The 19,127-nt window shown below is 38.3% G+C and overlaps 1 long non-coding RNA gene across 1 annotated transcript in view; it reads right to left on the bottom strand.

The window, feature by feature from the left end:
• The window catches only part of LOC131909581 (uncharacterized), a 58,323-nt gene extending 41,629 nt beyond the window's left edge, over nt 1–16,694 (bottom strand). The window contains exons 1-2 of the long non-coding RNA XR_009378882.1: nt 16,320–16,694; nt 13,947–14,073 (exon numbers count right to left, since the gene is read on the bottom strand). This is a non-coding gene — a long non-coding RNA (uncharacterized LOC131909581). The remainder of the gene's footprint in view (nt 1–13,946; nt 14,074–16,319) is intronic.
• Nucleotides 16,695–19,127: the final 2,433 nt, after the last annotated feature.

The raw sequence follows: 19,127 nt of genomic DNA on the forward strand, positions 1-19,127 counted from the left end.
ATTCTTGTTCTATTGTATCCAAGCATTACTGCTTTATTACTTTGAAGAGTGTCACTGAGAGACTACCACCAAAATAAAAATCCATATGTTAGATGTCATGTTGGCCTTTGACAATCACAGAAGAAAAAGTTACGTTAAACATCAGGAGGAGAAACTACACTTGGCAGTCTTGCTGAGGACCTCACTTTGGTTCCTACCACCCACATGACAGCTCACACCATCTGTAACTCTAGTTCCAGGGTATCCAATGTCCTCTTCTGGATTCCATGGGCATCAGATACATACATAATGCACATATATACAAGCAAACACTCATACATACATATACATTTTTAATTTTTAAAAATGTCAGGAGGATAAATCAAATTTCTGTTATGAATGATAAAATCAATATGCAAAATTGGTTTGTTCCTTCACACCAACAATGAACAACATGGACATTGAATTAATGATGATACCTATTTAAAATAGCATCAAAGATGATAAACACTGTATCTGACTTGCATATTGAAAATTCCCCAAAAACACTGAGAAAGATTAAGAAAGTAAGTAACTAAGGTGCCTCCATTGTTTCTGGATCAAAATTGGTATTGCTGATATAGTAGCTCTGTTCATTCTCTTGTGCTGCTGTAACAATTGGCTATATTGTTCATTATTTTATTTGTATCCTATTATTATATATCTCTAGATTAGAATTAAAATTCTATAAATAAACCAATATAGATATGACCAGTGGCATTTTAATAAGGGCACCAAGAACATCAAAGAGGAGAAAAGAACGTTTTAAGCAAATGTGAAATCGAGCTGGATATCTATATGTAGTGGGATGAGCTTGAACTCTAACCTACATGCCATAAAGCCATTCAGTCTGCATGTGGATGGTGATGATTCCATGATCTTGTGAGCAAAACATAAAGCACTAAAATCCATCAACTGATGGATTATAGATTACCAGATAGAAAATTTGGGTTTTCCTAAGTTCTCCAAGGAAATAGACCTTCTTTCCCTTTCTTTGAATAATGTTGATGGGGCTCGCTTCTACTTTAAATAACTTCCCAAGAAGAAACTACACATATCAAATCTTCACAGGTGAAAGTGCTCTGTTGTGTCTTCTATAGTAGAATAAATGACTGTCTGTGTTTTTTATTCTCTTTAACTATACTCTAATTAATGTAGTGAATAAGACTTCTATATTCACCAATACCTAGCAATAATTAAGTACGAATAAAGGAAGGTATGTAGACAGAGTGGTACAGAGAGAAGGTAATTATAGGTTAAAGACTGAATGTGTATCCCCACCAAACTCGTATTCAAGCCTGAACCCTAGTGTGATGACTTTGGAAGGTGGGGATTTAGAAGGTTATTTAGTCTGGATGAAATGGTATGGAATCTGCCTAGGATGGGGTTAGTACTATTGAAAACAGGAGAAGAGATCAGAACTAAAGTCTAGTAATCCGTCTCTCCCACTTCACCTCTCCCCCACCTCACCTCTCCCCCACTCCACCTCTCCTCTAACTCACCTCTCCCCCACCTCACCTCTCCCCCACTCCACCTCTCCCCTACTCCACCTCTCCCCCAACTCACCTCTCCCCCACTCCACCCCTCCCCCACTTCACCCATCCCCCACTCCACCTCTCCCTCACCTCACCTCTCCCCTACCTCACCTCTCCCCCACTGCACCTCTCCCCCACCTCACCTCTCCCCCACCTCACCTCTCTCCCACTTCACCTGTCCCCCACCTCACCTCTCCCCCACTCCACCTCTCCCCCACCTCACCTCTCCCCCACCTCACCTCTCCCCCACTCCACCTCTCCCCCACCTCACCTCTCCCCCACCTCACCTCTCCCCCACTTCACCTGTCCCCCACCTCACCTCTCCCTCACTGCACCTCTCCCCTACCTCACCTCTCCCCAACTCCACCTCTCCCTGTCCCTCTCCCCCACTCCACCTCTCCCCCACTCCACCTCTCCCCCACTCCACCTCTCCCCAACTCCACCTCTCCCCAACTCCACCTCTCCCTGTCCCTCTCCCCCACTCCACCTCTCCCCCACTCCACCTCTCCCCCACTCCACCTCTCCCCCACTCCACCTCTCCCCAACTCCACCTCTCCCTGTCCCTCTCCCCCACTCCACCTCTCCCCTACTCCACCTCTCCCCCACTCCACCTCTCCCCCACTCCACCTCTCTCCCACTCCACCTCTCCCCCACTCCACCTCTCCCTGTCCCTCTCCCCCACTCTACCTCTCCCCCACTCCACCTCTCCCCCACTCCACCTCTCCCCCACTCCACCTCTCCCTGTCCCTCTCCCCCACTCTACCTCTCCCTCACTTCATCTCCCCCCCCCGCCTCTCTGCCCCTTCACTCATCTTTCCCTCTCCCACTCTATCCTTCCTCTCCCTTTCTCCCATCTCTTCTTTCTGTCTCTGAACAACAGGGGCTTTGTGACCTTTTGTTTTTCTTTTCTTTTTCTTTTAAGTTCTGGCCCTCTAGAGGCCTGGAAAACACAGAGAACAAAAAGAACCTTGCAAAGTTTGTCACATGGTGGCTTCCATCTTGGTGAGGTCACACAGGGGCCTTCACAGACATTCAGTCTGCAGACGCTTGATATTGGAGTTTCCAGGCTCACAAAGAGAAATATACATCTTTTTTGAAAAGAGCCATTCAGTCTATGATTTTTCAACAATAGTCTGATTTGACTAATTTATTGTAAAATAATAAGGGAGATAAATGTGAGAGAAAAGAATGTTGAGAAATAAGAAATATACCTACTTAATTAAAGAATTCTAGATCAGAGAGATTTTTTTTTTCTGAGACAGGGTTTCTCTGTGCAGCTTTGGTGCCCGTCCTGGATCTCACTCTGTAGACCAGACTGGCCTCGAACTCACAGAGATCCGCCTGGCTCTGTCTCCCAAGTGCCGGGATTAAAGGCATGTGTCACCACCGCCCGGCTGATGAGAGAGATTTTTAAATGGAGAGTATTATAATATCATTTTGGTTGTCTGTTTTTTTTTTTAATTGAAAATACTTTGAAACACCAAGTAAATTGTGGATGGATTGGAATAATTATGCTTTGTTGATTAAGTTAGGTTTTGGGATGCAGTTATTTTGCTTCTTTTTAAAAAATGAATCCATTGTAAATATGCTTATTAGATTTTCATCATGGAGAAGTCATGGAGTGAGTTACATTTTCACTATCTGTACTGCGACGTGGCTGTGTATACAACCTATAATATACTCAGGAAACACAATGCAGGTGAAGGAGATTTGCTGAGTTCTCATTCAAAATTTTTTTTTTTTTTTTTTTAGGTTTATTTGTGATGAGCTGGTCTTTCCAAACAACAGTCGAGAGTGAATAACAGGGAAAGACGAAGTGGTTAACAAGGCAGAAAATGAAAAAAAACATGGCGAGCAAGAGGCTGACCGATGGTGAGGGACACATCACAACACTGCCATGTGTGACAAGATGGAGAAATCTCTGCGTAGTTATGCTAATTGAACTTCTTTCTCACAATGAGCCATAGAAGCTGTCACTCAGATGTGTATAGACACTGGGCTTCTTCAGGGATATATGATAATGTAGTCTATCAAAAACAGTGGCAAACAGAGGATTCAATAAATAAATTAGAGAAAATATGTCAGTGAGCTGTTGTAGGAAATCAACAAGTTCTAAATGGACAGTTTACCTGGGTTTGGGCTCATGTGAAGCTGTTTTCTTCCATCAACATGTAATGTTTGGTCTTCCTTCTGGCCTTCTCCCCTTGAGTTCAAAGGTATCCTCTGAAGTTCTGCATGGAACTTTGTTCCTGAATTTGTCTTACATACTCAGCACCAAGGACAAGCGCTTCCTTTTCCTAAGCTGTATTTACTGGAGTGCAACATGTAAATAATTACACTCACGTTAGCAGCAAAGATTTATAGTGATTAAATTAGATGATATCTGTAAAGTGCTTTCCACTGAAACGGCAAGTATCCAACTGAAGGCACAATGAAAAGCAGCTATGAGGTCTTGTAAGCCGAGAGCTGTTTTCTTCAGTTCATCAAAGCTAGTTATGTTCCCACATTGTCAGCACTGGGCACATTTGTGAGAAGCCAAAGCTTTGTTATTTTCTCTGGAGTAACAGCTCTGATCTCTTGAGCTCTATCCAATCTCTTTTTTGTGTTTTATAATTCTGCCTTTGAATTGTTACTGGGTATCTCAATTCTTCCCCTAACTCCCAATATTCAAGTCCTGGATGTAAAGATGGTTGAGTGGTCTAAGGCATCAGCGTTAAGCTCTGCTTCCACATTTTAAAGTCTAAACTATGGCGTTTTAGTTTTTCACAAAGATTTGTGAAAATTATTTCCAAAGTATTAGAAAACTAGACATGTGCCCCAAAGCCCTTTAATGCACCCCTAAAGCTTTATTTGGGGGTGGAAGAAACAGAATATGGAGCTTGAGGGAAGTCCCAAGAAGTCTGTCCAGGAACTGTGGGGCCTGGCTTGTCACCATCCCATAATCCACCTGTCCATAACCATTGCTTTTTAGAAACCTATGTTTCCCCATAGTCCAGTGAATGGGCAAAGAAATCTGTCAATCTTCAGGCGGGGTCTTATAATGTACTAGAAAACGTATGTTGTGTCACATATGAAGATGAGGGCTATTTATCTACATTCCTTCCTAGGGAACGTCTCAAACTTCAATTCATACTCATCTCTTAAGTTTCTTATTGCAGATGCACAATCTTCGTTAATTTGCTCACAAAAGAAAGCCAGATGACTTTAGTTTGAGTAGTTCCTGCCCCTCACTGACAGCCCCTTGCTGAGAGCTAAGCGAGTGCCAGGGTCCCACTTTGAAAGGAAGAAGGCAAAAAATCCCCAAAGATGCAAGCATATGTAACAATCTAAACAACTGATCTATTTTTAAAAATAAAGCACCTTTATTCTTGAGCCTTAATCAGTACTTCACCCCATATTTTGAGCATTCAATTTTAATTCAAACAAGGTAAGATACAGCAATCTTTTCCTTTAGTTAAGGAGCAAAAATGCCACATATTGAAGTCAGTTACTCAAGAGAAATAATGCTCACAATCCAGAGATTGCATACCCTCCTTATGAATTACACACCACCAATGGATTTGTTCTTCTTATCCTTGGGAAATGGCTCACTTCTGCCAAGATTTTAAAAGAAAACTTGAAGAGATCGATTTTCAAGACTTCAGAGAAAAATGTCATTAAGCCCTGAGAAACTTCAGATGCTAGGCAAAGTCCACTAAATGGGAAAAGTTTTCCCTGGAAAGAACCTCATTATAGTTTTTTTAGTGTAGATGCTTCAAGGAAAAGTCTGTATATAGCAAAAACGATCTTGATATTATGGAAGTACATTTCAAATGGGATTCTACCTGTAATGAGATGGGGTTCATGACCTTCGGAAGCGCTAGAAACAGGAGAAAAGGAAAAGCAAAGTCACCCAAGAAAGATGATGAAAGCCAAACTCTAGGGCGCCTCATCATCCAGAAATATTTTCTGATATTAGGAGAATTTGCACTCGTGAGAAAGAGACAGTACAAAGGACATATATGACTTTACATTATTCTCCCCTCTATGCACACCAAGATAGATTTGCAATTATATTTTAATTCAAATAATCCACTATGCAGAATTTTCTCTAAGGATGCCCCCTGGCCTTTGCTGGTTGTTTCACTTTTATAAATTTCTCCCTTACATTGATGTGAAATAGAGACGGTGGAAAATTGACAATTCAAACACCTTTGCTGATATCCATTTATATCCCAAATATCCTTAAGCTTTTACAACCAGGCTTTTATTTTCAACAGTTTAATGCTCCTTTTTTCCAAATGAGACTGATATTTTGAAGAAACTTGTGCATTCTTCATGTGTGTGCATATATGCATTCGTGTCCATGTGTGGGGCTTGTATTCATGTATTTTCACCTTTACCTTGAAGGTCACTTTCTCCCTTCAGAGAGTTACTTTGCTTCACTTAGTCTTTTCTTTCTTCTTCCTCTTGCTTCTTCTCCTGTGGTGCTGGGGATGGGACCCAGAATGTTGTGCTTGCTTCACAGGTGCTCTACCACTGGGCTATGCCTGCAGCTCTGATATGTTTCCTTAAAACTTACAGGATTTCCATTCATCCCTTTGTACACCCTTAAGCAGTTCAGTTTATCCACAAGACTCCCAAATACACATTTCTTACCTCAACACTGCATAGTCTCTCTAAGCTTATTATCCTCAGCTTATTCATTCACTGAATCAGTTTCCATATTGATTAATAATTTGATAAAGATTGAATCCTAGTTTACAATCTGTCATGAAGTAGTTACTACATTCTAGTGCCCCATTTATACACTGACATTTTCTATCCCTAGACTTGAAATCCTTTAGATCTTGATAGTTTTATCGTTTTCTCTTTCTCCTATCATCTATTCATGATTAAGTGTACTTTTACTTTTAAGCATCTCTGATATCTCCCTACTTTTCTGCCTTGATTTTTAAAATTTATAACTAAACCTCTAAATCTCACCAACTCACATTTGAATAATCATAGGTTTTTCCTGGCTGATTTTCTAAGAATTTAGAGTATAGATGACAAATATAATGAGAGCAAAGATGTAGCTAGAGTTTTCCTGCTTTGCCCACAGTCAGGACAAATCTCTCTCACCTGCCAGTCCCACAGCTGCTCAGACCCAACCAAGTAAACACAGAGACTTATATTGCTTACAAACTGTATGGCCATACCAGGCTTCTTGCTAATTGTTCTTACAGCTTAAATTAATCCATTTCTATAAATCTATACCTTGCCACGTGGCTTGTGGCTTACGGGAATCTTCACATACTGTTTGTCATCATGGTGGCTGGCAGTGTCTCTCTGACTCAGCCTTCCACTTCCCAGCTTTATTCTCCTCCTTGTCCCACCTATACTTCCTGCCTGACCACTGGCCAATCAGTGATTTATTTATTGACCAATCAGTAACACACTTGACATACAGACCATCCCACATCACAAAGAAATTGTTGTTAAAAGTAGAAAAAAGGCTGGAATGCATCACAATGTTAAAACACTCATCTGGCATTCATGAGGTCCTGCCTTCAATCACACTCTTCTGCACCCACAAAGGAAAGATAATTACCAAAAATTGTATGATGCCCTTCCCTTCTAACTTTGATGTTTTCTGATATCACTGATATCACCACTCATAGTTTTACTATAGCTGTGATGATATTGTTCTCTGATTTTACTTTATTTTTAAAACCTACCAGGAGCCAAAAGGAAAGATTTCACAATATTTTGAGATGTTGCAAAGTTTTGGTTCCTTCAGAACTTCTTCCTACTGAAACAACTCATGTACTGAGATCAGAGCTTATCTTCAGGAGATTGCAGTGGAGTTCCAGAAGAGAAAGGACTAATATGGACATTTAAGCTGATTTTCAAGTCACTTTGAAGACATTTTCCAATGTAGGATCAGGAAGTGTTAGCTTTAGGATTGGCATGTACAGAAGGGGGACAGTTTTGAAGCAATGAGTCCTAGAAATTGGTGTATAAACTTTACTTTGATGTTTTCCATTAAATATCTGAATCTTTTAATAAATTCATTCATTTGTGATGATTGGTAGTTGACTGCTTTCTTCAAAGAGTCTGTATTTATTTCTAAAGACTTTAACGTATTTATGTAAGGTTTAAAATATAAATGTTTAGGAGAAAATGATGCAGATTGTCTTGATTCCTAGAAACAGCCACATCTCCCTTTCTACAGACTCTCCCTTCCTACAGGAACCTCTTATATTTGACGATTTCATTTTGTAGAAGACTTAATCAAAAGTCACAAGTGTAAATGCCTCAATGCCAGGATCATAGCACCAGTGTGTCAAGTAGTGGCTCTCAAGGTCCACAAAGACTGTAGAAATGAAGGAGCTGGTCCACAGTTTCCTTTTAAAAATAATTTACATCCAAGTTTGAATGTTTTAAGCCTTGTCATAGTCAAACAGAATCTGTCATCAGAGCAGCTTCTACCTGGTTGCCACCATTCAGCACTTTGCCTTATAATCTAGGAAAAGCCAATGTACATATCCTCCAAGAAATCACTGATGGACATGGAATTAATCCATCAATTCTTGCTTACAACAGACAATGCCATTTCTGAAATCTAATCATGAACTAGGACTTTGAGTGTACCTGTCTTAGAGTGTCGAGGAAAGATAGAAAAGACTGTCGGTAACTGTAGTTCTAAGCCTAGAGAAGTCAGAGATGGATGTGCTGTCTGATCCGACTGCTCACAGAAAGCTACATGATGTCTTTGAAACTTGTGACCTTGTGTAAAGGAGTAGGAAGTACTATGATTCATGATGCTGTCTGAAATTGACCTGTCACTCGAAGTTACTTCTTGTCCTTATACCACAGCCATCCTCATGTCCTGGCTGTAGGAAAAGCAATGTGAAGTTGTCTGTCTTCCTACTGTCTTAGAGTTTGCTCTGTTGAACGCACTCTTTACTAACATCCTTTCTGGATATATAAAGTTTGAGTCAGATGGAACTGATTTTTAATTAAAATGAAACCAGAGATTGTTGCAATCCTTCCATTGCAAACAGCCCTAGAAAAAATATAATTCACAGAAAATCAATTGAAAAATAATAACTCTACTTTTCTACATTTAGATAACACACAGATTGTATTTTTCTTTTGAACAATGTGTCTTCAACTGATATATCTTAAATCTACATTAGAAATGTAATTTTGAAGGGGATTTTAGAAGGGATATGTCTAACACGTTAACTCATGGATTATTTAACATACAAATGAAACGTGAATGCTGTAACAGTGGGAGCAACAGACTGATCTCAACATTGAATATACTGTAGGGTCATTTGCTCTATTGGGTCCTTTGCAATTTTGCTTTGCTGAAAGATAGGGTCAATAGACTTCCTCAAATGAAATGTCATGAGTTGAACCTAACTGAATCACAAGCAAAATAGAAAATAGAGTAGGAGGCTATAAATTCTAACCATAACAAGGATTTAGGGGTTATACTGTGAAAACTAATTATTGCTTAAGTATATAGTTTGACCTGGACTTATATTTCTTTTAAGAAGGAAAATGAATCCTTAAATTTGCATCTCAGTGTAATTTTAGAATTACCATCATCTATTATCTCTCATACTCTCATTCCAGACTTATTGATGCTGAATATTTAGGGTGAGTACTCAGGAATTTACATATTTAATTAATGTTGATAGGAGATTCACATTCACAGTGAATTTTCAAACCACTTTATTCAGCTGTTAAGACACTAGTGAAGGGTATCCAATGGTTTTCAGCAAGAAGCTTGTCTGATCTTTTCTAAATAATTAGATATGGGGTTAGGTATAGGAACAATGACTGCCTTTGTAGATGGAGATATTTCACATAGGCATCCCTATGGGAAAGAATCAGAAATATTGGTCACGCTTTCTGCCTCCAAAGTGGTCTCCTTGTTTGATTGTGAGCTATGGGAAGCTGAACACAGCTCAATCATAAAAGTCACTTATATTTCACACAAAAGATGAAAATGTCATATTTTACACAATAGCTATTAAAATAATTTGTAAAGATGTGTGCTCATAGTCAAAGGTTTCTCAGGTCCTGCCCACCCAACAATACCCCTCACCCCCTTCCCTGCCATCCAGACAAATCTCTCTCACCCCAGTCCCTTGGACCAGCCACTTGGACCCAAGTAAATACACAGAGGCTTATATTAATTACAAATTGCATGGCCTATGATAGGCTTCTTGCTAGCTAGCTCTTACAACTTAACCTATATCTATTTATCTGTAAGTTGCCATGTGGCCGTAGCTTATTAGTACTTTCACATCTTGGTTCTCCTCGCAATGCTGGCATCATTCTCACTCTGCCTTTCTTGGCTCCCTGTATCTCTGCCTGGATTTCCCACCTGCTTCTAAGCTGCCTTGCCATAGGCCAATGCAGCTTTATTTATCAACCAATTGGAGCAACATATATTCACAACCTACAGAGAGGCATCCCACAGTATGTGCTTACTTTTTGTTCATGTGTATGTGTATGTCACATGTGTACATATGCTTGTGGAGGCCAGAAGAGGGCATCATATTCCCTGGATCTGGAGTTATAGGTGATGTCAGATGCCCAACTTGAGTGATGGAAACTGAATGCAGGTCTTCTGGAATTACAAGTACTCTTAACTGATGAGCCACCTTTCCAGCCCCAAAAATATTTTTAAAGGATGAAACCATATAAAATACTTTTCTATTGTGATAGGTTAGGAATCTCAGAGTGATCCCTCTCTCCCTCGGTCTTTTTATATTTTCTATCAAAATCCAGCTCATACATTTGTAGTAGCAAGGCATTGCATTGCAAATTCAAATTACCTTGTAATCTTTATCTATGTTAAATGGAAAATTTAAAGTTGAAACATAAGCCTTCAACAAAATCATCCTATGTAAATTCTACCAACATATAACATGCTTTAAAATTTTATATAATGCATTTATTTGCTTCTATGTACCTTTTTAACTTAATGTATTTTTAGGCATTATTGCATTATCATCAAGATACAATAAATGGCACAAAATTTAGGTGGACTTTGGTCAGTTTTGACCTGGTTAATTCACAAAGCTATCCAGATTCAAGATAATGAACATGTCTGTCAACCTGCAATACTTTCATGGGCTGTTGGTAACTCTTCTCTGTGCCAATTACAGGACTAGTTCCATCCCTAAATGCTCACATATGTATGTGTTTTACTAATAGGGATAAATAAATAGCAACTAGAATTTCGCATATACACAATCATATAATATACACTCTATACTCTCTGGTTTCTTTCATTCAAGGTAGTTATTTCGATAGCTTTGCATCATAAATCAGTAGCTCATTCCTTAATATTGGGCAAAAGACACAGCAATTTGTTTAATCATTTGTCTTTCAAAATGTTTGGTGTAATTTCAACTTTTTAAATTGTTATTGCTGTTGTTGTTATTGTAGAGGTACATGTGTGTATGATGAGTGCTTGTGAGTACAGACACAGATGTGTCATGCCATGGTATATGTATGGAGGTGACAGGACAACAATTTTGGAGTTGGTTCTCTTGTTAATCTTTTTTGTTTGTTTTTTTGGAGATAGGGTTTCTCTGTGTAAAAGCCCTGGCTGTTCTAGAACTAACTTTGTAGACCAGGCTGGCCTTGAACTCAAAGAGATTCGCCTGCCTCTGCCTGCTGAGTGCTGGGATTAAAGGCTTGTGCCACCACTCCTGGCTCTTGTTCACTTTGTTGAGGCAGAGTCAATATCAATAGGCATGCTACTCCAAATAGGAGAAAAATCTCACATGGTTGCATGCATAGACAAACAACTACAGGCAATTAATGCCTGCTGAGATGGAAGAATTAGTTTGGCTAAGGTATGAGCACCCTAATTGTTTAGCCAACACAAAATTGTCAGCCCTAAAACAATACACACACAAGCAACAAAAATGGACTGGGGAGATTATATTTATATATTTATGCATATATATCCATATATATATATATGTGTGTGTGTGTGTGTGTGTGTGTAACAATAATAGCTATCTAAGAATATATATGTAAGAAAAATAATCAAAGAAAAAGTGGCAATCGATTTGAGTGGGCAGCAAGAGAGGGATTGGAGAAAAGACACTTGGGAGAAGCTTGAAGGAAAGAAATTGTAAAACAACAAAAACTAAATGATTAAAGACAGATTAAAAATTGTCTCCAGGGTCCACAGACTCCTGAACTAGAACTGACTTGAAATGCATCTGCCCTGACGACTAGGTTTCATGGTACCAGAAAGTTCCATGAAAGTTTCCAAAGGAGGGAAGCATGCACCTATGATGTCTATGAACCAAAAAGAATAGCATGACATGATAAGCCTAAGGGTACAGTAGTGGCACACACATTTTGGTGGTAACAAACAGATCTTTAGTTGGACTTAATATCTGCTCAACAAGAGGGAAATCATATCTGGTACTGGAAACCCAGTCAACTAGTCACGAGTATCAAAGTCATACATGTTCTAAATTCTACATTCTAAATGTTTGCCCTTACATCCAGAGGTAAGTGTAGTACTCACTTTGCATCAACTTCTCTTAGCAACAGATGGAGACCTTTACAGAAAACCACAGCCAATCAAAATACAGAATTGTAAAGCACAATCCCAATCCCTATACCAACAATACAGCTCCAGCAGCTAAGGCACCTAAGGCACAGGGACTATAAGAAGTAGTGGTAGGAAGATGGTAAAAGCCAGAGGAACAAGGATTTAGTTGTGAGATTGTGTCTCCCAGAAATGTTAGAAGCTACACCCATAAAATCTCACCAAAAAGACCAAAAACAAAGTTAGACATGCCAAAGTGTGTAACCAAAGTGTGTAAGGGAAAGCTCACAGGGCTTCAAACCTACACACACACACACACACACACACACACACACACACACACACACACACACAAAACAAACAAACAAACAAACAAACAAACAAACAAAAACCTACAGGAAACGAAAGTATGCTGAGTGTGGAAGAACTAGTCTTTCCTAGGAAAGAACACACAGATTGGTTGTCCAACACCAAATGAACAACCTTGAAAGAATACATTCAAGAAACACTGCGCAGAGTGTTCTTATGCTCTTAGCTGCCCCGCCCCGACACACAAGTGCACACACACCACCACCAATAAACAGAAAAGTGGCCATGAATATGAAAATGAGCAAGGGGGCATATGACAGTGTTTGAAGGGGACAACGGGAAGGAAAAGGGATGTAATTCTAACATCAAAAAAATAAAGTAAATAATTTAAAAAATTGTTTGCCCCATCTTTTAAAAACTTGTAGCAAGTAATAAAATTCTAGAAATTATTTTTATTTTTTCTATTATATAAAGTTTGTTTCAAATAATAAATGACTTATTTTGACTCCTGTCTTCATACCCACAGTCTCTAGTTAGAATTCATGGTATATGTCACACATAAAAGAATATTAGCAAAAATACAAATCCCTTATGTAGTGACTTAGTCTGAATCTAAAACTGCAGTATGGGTTTATGAAGGCAGAAGAACAGGATGATGGATGCATGAAGCCTTCTGGGATGCAGCTTTTTGCTTCCATATCTCTTTAATGAAAGAGAGAGATTTTCCTGAGGAGTTTTTCCAGTCTTGATGAAGTGTTCAGAGATCGTGAGATCTAAGCAGGGGTGCTACAACATAGGTGTGGGTCCTGCTGCTTTGGTTACATGTGTTCATCATCTACACCTTGTAAAAGGAAGCTCTCCTTGTCACCTCCGGTTCCTCATAGCCCCAGGCCACCAGCCTACAAATAACAAAATCACTGGAAAGGTGGTGGGGAGATTACAGACAGGAAAGAAATGTATGAGCCTGTATCTGTGTGATGGGAACACATGAAGGGAGTGGAATGTCTCCTACCACTGTTATGAAAACATAATTTAACAACATAAATTATGTCTGAATGTGTTTTTAAATATTTAAATTTATATACATATTCAGCTTCAGTTTCTACACATATATTTTCAGCCAAAATAGCATTTCATTAAGATTGACAGCAAGTGGGAAACATTCTTATATTTCTTTAAATGAAAAATTTAGTTTTAGTTTATAAAACAATATCTAGAGTTACAAGACTGCCTGAAATAAAAAACTATGAATATTACAACTCTAGAAATAAATGAACTAAAATACTTTTAAATTTTCTACCATATCATACAGTTATATGCGATTTTTTAAAAAATTAATTCAACTTGAGATGAACATATTCAAACTTATTATGAGAAATGTACAAAGAAACCATATCTTATACCCAGTTTCCATCAATGATACGGTCTTCTGGGGCTCCTAAGTTTATGATGGGGTCATGTTAAGATCAATCTATCATAAGTAGGAAATGCTGTAAGCAGAAAAAGCATTAAATACACCTTACTTAGGAAACATCAGCACCAAATGTTCAGTCTGATGAGAATCAATTGTTCCTCCAGTGATCACATTGTTGACTGGCAGTCTTGGCTTACTGCCGCTGCATAGTATCATCAGAGCATTGTACTTCATATCTAGTGAGAGATAAAGATGAAAGTCTAAAACATGATGCCTGGATCCCACTGAAACACATCTTGCTTTTCTATTACTGTAAGGTTGAAAAGTCACTAACTTGAGCTACCATAAGGTTGAAGAGCTTCTGGAGTACCTGATCCCAATAGGTCATTGATGCTTAGAAAGTCGAAATCATAGAGTGTTTTCACCATGCCAGATTCCCTTTCTTGTCCTCTCCTCTCCTCATCTCTCTGTATTCTTGAGTCTGAGCCACCAGTGATCTGTTTTTCCTTTCTGTCATTTCATTACTTCAAGCATGGTATGTAAATCATACAGTGGAGTATGTTGGGATTACCTTTTTCCATCAGTATAACTCCCTGGTGATTCATCCAATTGCTTTGTGTATCAATATATCAGGAATGTGAATAATCTTTGAGATTCGTTCACTGTGTTTTCTTGGTACTTAAAATATTTTAATAATGGATATTTTATTTTATAATCATATATATGATTTTATCATATTAGGACATATTAAAATTGAATATTCATTGGTTTGTAAAAATATGCTAATCAGTTTTTTCCCTAATAGTATTTGTGACATCCCTGTAACAAAGTATTGCTACTACAGGCAAATGACCACAGTAGAAAACATAGAAAACACACACACACATACACACACACACACACACACGTGTATACACGCCTAGTAAAATGTAAACAAACAAAAACAAACTACAGTGGAAAGAGCCAGCTACATCACTTATTTGAATTACTTAGTCCATCCTGGGACCTGAGAAATCCAAAGGATTTGTTTCCCCCGCATTCCTGCATCATTATTTAATATCCCTCTGTGCCTGCTCATATGTGAATCTGTGAAATAATTCTGTGCTGAGATACCAAAGACGAATTCCTGAGGTTGAACAAAAGGATTCACTTGTCTCATGAGAAATTCATTCTTGTTAAGAACTGAAATCTCACTTCCCTTCAGTAATAGAGCAGCCATGAATCACCCGTCTTCTGGTTCGCCCATAATCTAACGCATCATGCCTCAGACAACAACTTGATTTGTCAAGAGACCATCTCTGTAAGGCTGCCAATAGTATTGATGCCCATTGAAGAGGAAATAATTGAGCCCTGGGTGAGCTAATTTCATTTTCTAACAGCTTGTGGTGCATAGTGTAAAATTGGAAACGGGGAAGATGCCAAGAAACTTCACTCTGTCCAAACCTGGAGCAAGGCTCTGGCTTTTCTTTTGCAAGGTAAAGGGTGTTTAGAGACTCAGAACGGTGTCCTTTGAAACACCCCACAGGAAGTTTGTTTCTACACATTAAGCACTACTTAGCTTTCTCCAGGTAAGATATTTTCTTCCAGATTAACTTCAGGAAACCTCAGCGCTTCCATGTGTTATCTGCTTCTATTATGGCTTGAGGACAGAGAAATTGATTCTAAGTTCACTCTACTGCTTGCTGTGAGCAGTTTGTAGCAAAGGTATTTGTCGATTCGGATAATTTCTTATAAGCTTGTTGTTTGCCTGGGAATACATTTTTTACCCAGAAAATGGAAGGAGAAGGAGCCAAATCAGCCATATTTTAAGAACTTTAGGTTGACACCAGTAAGTGCAGTTCAATGGCAATTTTAATCATTCTCATATTGAGGTACGCTCTGAAGTTGCAGGAGGTAAATGTTCTACACAAAAATATAACACCTGCACCCAGTCTTCTCTGCCTGGAATCTTTATTCAGCTTTAACATCAAAACTACTCTTTTCAGAACACAGAGCAATGAACTGAGTATGCATCTTACACATTCTGATTAAAACTATTGTATTAGTTGGGGGGGGGGATAAAGAGCCCAGCAAAGACCATATTTTTTTAGTTAACTTAATTTAAAATTTAAAAATTAATTTTTTATTATTTTTGTGTGTGTGCTTGCTTGTGGAATATTCATATGCATGTAGGTGTGGATATACATGCATCCTCCTATGTACATTAGGTGTCTAGCTCTGTCACTCTTTGCTTCATCCTCTTGAGACATTTTCTCTCACTGACCCTGAGGTTTGTCATTTTTTCCCAGGTAGACTAGCTAGCAATTCCAACAATTGTTTTGTCTCTGCCCTAACCATGGCTGAGGTTATAGTCACATCTGTCTGATACATGGGTGCTGGGATCTGAACTCAAGCCCTTGTGCATGTGTAGAAAATGCTCTTACCCACTGAGCTATCTCCCTAGCCCAGGCTAGTTCACCTTAAGGGACTGTGGGAAACTTACCCAACTAGCAAATATGTGAGATCAGTGGGAAGTGCCTCTCTGAATCCCTAGGATATTTCTGCAGGTGATATACAGGCTACATGTTTCCTGGAAGTTGTGTTTAAATCAGGAAGGAGACCTGTCCTCTGAAGCAGATTTGGATTGTTTAGATTAGAGAGAATCAGAGGCATCAAAATGAACTGTCTTTAACTTGCCATCTGATGTCCCATCAGGGCAATGTTCTGCTCTTGCATCTTCAGGTCCCAGAGTGACCACTGGCACCACGACAGGCTTAGTAAGCAGAGCCAAGTAGATCCAATTTCTTCCTTGAGAAAAATGCAAATGGTGAACTAAGGGTGAAGGTCCCACTTCCCATGGTTGACTATTCTATTTTCCAAGCATCCTGTATCCAAGCAGCACCTGGATACCCAGAGCTTTGGTGCCATGAGATTCTCCCATTCCAAAAGGAAGTTCTATTTCCCAATAAGCAAACATAAGCCATTCTCCCAGTTAGTTTCAGCTGTCAATTCAGACCAGAATTATCTGGAAGCATCTCAACTGGGAGATTGCTTTGATCCGACTGACCTGTGGGCTAGTATATAAGGCATTTTCTTGATTGTTGATTAATGTGGAGGAGGTCCCCACTGTGAGTGGTGCCATCTATGGACAGGGTGGCAGTGGGTTCTATAAGAAGGTAGCTGAGCACAAGCTAGTCAGCAGAACTCCATGATTTCTGCTTTGGTTCCTTCCCTGATTTTTCATAAGGATAAGCTGTCATCTTGAAATAGAATCCAAGGTAAACATTTTCCTCCCCAGGTTGCTTTTGGTCATGGCATTTACCACAGAAACAGAGAAGCAAACTAGGACAGTGTTTTGTTTTGTCCTCTATGGCTGTAAGTTCTGGTTTGACCAAAATTCTCTCCTGTGTGTCACCCAACTTTATAAATAATTTCCCTTTCTCCATAACTTTTGTTTGTTTCTAACCATACCCTCCATGTTGTCTACTGATTCAAAATTTACATATAGAAGGAAACTAAGCAATCTTTTTCTGATACTGATATATATATATATATATATATATATATATATATATATATATATATATCTTCAATATCTGAACCAAAATTATATCAGAACCTTGTTTTCATACTCTAAAAGCAGATAATCACATCACATATATTCCAGACTATTAGCTATTTAAAAATTCAAATTAAGATAATGGTGAGGTATCAACACATACTCTTCCAAATTACTAACATAAAATAAATAAATAAAAGCTTATGAGACTATAGAGAAACTCAATCTGTCACACAGTGCTGGAGTACAAACTGTGTGGTTTCTTATAATAGCCCCCAATTTGTACTCCTGATTGTTTATTCAAATTTAATATCCAAATGAAAAATTTTGCCAGTAAGCTTATATAGAAAAATATTCATTATATTTGCTTAGAATGTATAGAATGAATGGAAAGAGAAAAATATGAAGAACCCAATTTAGATTCTAGAATTAGAAAAATCTAGTCTAGCTTCAACTTGATGTTCCAGACTTAGTTAACTCCCCATGGGAGGCCTTACCTTCTCTGAGGAGTAGATGGGGATAAAGGGGAGGATGGACAACAGCAAGAGGGGAGAGAACTGTGGTTGATATGTAAAATGTGAAAAAAATTAAAAGAAAAATCATTCTTCAAATCACATCACACAAGGGTTGATCTAGCCTTTTCTAAGTTTTTTGTTTTAAATTAAGTCATAATATTAGGCATATGATAAAAGGCTTAATGCTCTCTATTTTGGTAAGACTAAGTTAATGTTGCTTTTTCCTTTTCTCTCTTAAGAATTCTATGTAGAAGCAATTCACTTTGGGATTTACTTGTGAGAAATCATCTCTTGAGCTGTTAGGTAAACACATCACACACTTTGAAATATTTAAAAATACATATATTCCAAGCATACCAATATACCTGATACTAAATAGATATTTAATTAATATTTATATCAATGTCATATATTTCACATAAATACACTGGTTTGAAAAGTACCTCTTACACAGTTTCTAATTAATAACCACTTGCAAATGAAAATTTAGTTTCCTCCAAAGGAGTCTCATTGAGAAAACAAGCTACTTTTAAGGGTAGGCTATATGCCCACCAGTAGATGGTCAACAGAAAATGAACTCAATGGCTTTTTGGAGGTTCCTGTCTCTTAATGTCTTAATGTCATGTCAGAGATCTTCCTTTTTTAAAAAATGTATCTTATTATTTATTTTTATTTTATCTTATTTATACATTTCCTTTTCTCTCTTTTTACCCTGCGGTCTCTTGCATGTAGAGTATGGCTTCAAGTTTTGTGTTTTTATGGTATTCCTAAGCATATGAATGAGTAGATCTTATTATGCCTTCTCCTGGGTTCTTTTCCTTATGTTTGTTTGTTCCTTCCAATTTCAATATGTTAGTTTTTGTTTTATTATATTATGTTATTATTATCCCATAGATGCCTGCTTGTTTTCTAATAAGAGATAGAAAAAGGATAGATCTGGTGGGAGGGGAGGTGGGTAGGACTTAAGAGGAGTAGGGGGAGGGGAAACCATACTCTGGATATATTATGTGAGAAAAAATCTATTTTCAATAAAAGGGAAAAAGAAAGAAAATTACTGCTTTTATTGAATAGACAGAATACTTAGTATTAGGGAATAAAGCTATAAGTAGAATAATAGAAAGTAAGACATATTGAAGAATGACAAGAAACAGCCAATGGAGGAGGAAAGACAGCAGAACCAAAAAAAAATTACAATTACATGAGAGACAGAGGTGGTACTGTGTTCCATGTGTTGTCT

Source organism: Peromyscus eremicus, chromosome 4 (genome assembly GCF_949786415.1).
Source record: "Peromyscus eremicus chromosome 4, PerEre_H2_v1, whole genome shotgun sequence".
Taxonomy (NCBI): Eukaryota; Metazoa; Chordata; class Mammalia; order Rodentia; family Cricetidae; genus Peromyscus; species Peromyscus eremicus.